The sequence below is a fragment of the Echeneis naucrates genome, chromosome 2 (genome assembly GCF_900963305.1).
Source record: "Echeneis naucrates chromosome 2, fEcheNa1.1, whole genome shotgun sequence".
Lineage (NCBI taxonomy): Eukaryota > Metazoa > Chordata > Actinopteri > Carangiformes > Echeneidae > Echeneis > Echeneis naucrates.
Window position 1 is genome coordinate 5,018,686 of NC_042512.1, and position 996 is coordinate 5,019,681.

Sequence of the window (996 nt, forward strand, 5' to 3'; positions counted from 1 at the left end):
GTTTTCCCGCCACACAAACCGATACAAACTTTTTGAGCTCACAGTCAATCTTCTTCTGGATCACTTCCGGCATTTGGTACATTCCCCTTCCGGAAGATTCTGTCGTTTGGAAATTTGTTTTATAAAATGTAAGTTTGTTTTGTCCGTGTTAAAAGTGTTCTTATGTAATTTTGTTTAATAAAATGTAAAAATATTTCCCAACATGTAAATGTGTTTGACGCTTTGTACAAGTGTTTGGCACTTTGTAATTTAGTTTTGCACTTACCGGCCACCGTATCAAACAGAGCAGGAACACTAAAGTAAGGGGCGGGGGGTGAAAACGACAGGAGGGTTAAAGAGCAGATTCTCTCTGAGGGGACGGATGTTGCCACAATACACAGTGTGTGTGCCATCACATGTGGAAGATGTGTGCAGACTGAAGCCTTGGTCTGCCACCAGCTCAGAGGGGCTGCACTTCTACTGACCACCAGGGGGCTCCACTGGTTGTTTCACAAAGTCACTGTGTGTTGGAGTCTATCAGGGTATTTTCCAAGCAGCACTGTGTTTCTAACATCTGGATGTTGGTAAAAAAGCTACTCTGCATTGGCCGGGAATCGAACCCGGGCCTCCCGCGTGGCAGGCGAGAATTCTACCACTGAACCACCAATGCTTATTTACAATGACGTCATGAATCTCCAGGCATCAGCAGCCTTCAACACTTTCTGACATGTTCAGAAGTACTTCCTGCATTTTATAACGTGGCAACTAACCCGATCAGGGAGAGTCTTCTTTTTTCTGTTTTTCTCACACAGGTTCAAACACAAGCTCCTCCTTTGTTCCTCCGCTGAGTGAGCCGGCAACATTTTTTTTTACAAGTTTTACAGATGATTATTGTAATCTCTGTGTTTACTGAGAGCTCAGACCAGCAGAGAAAACACACACACACACACACACACAGTGCACGAGGTGCGCGATCCCAAAAATGAGTGAAAACAGGAAAATAAGCATTTTAATAAG

At 43.9% G+C, this 996-nt stretch overlaps 1 non-coding gene across 1 annotated transcript; it reads right to left on the bottom strand.

Annotated features, from left to right (window-relative positions):
• Nucleotides 1-578: 578 nt before the first annotated feature.
• On the bottom strand, nt 579-649 carry trnag-gcc (transfer RNA glycine (anticodon GCC)). The gene has a single exon. It is a non-coding gene; the product is annotated as a tRNA-Gly (tRNA).
• Between the last annotated feature and the right edge of the window lie 347 nt (nt 650-996).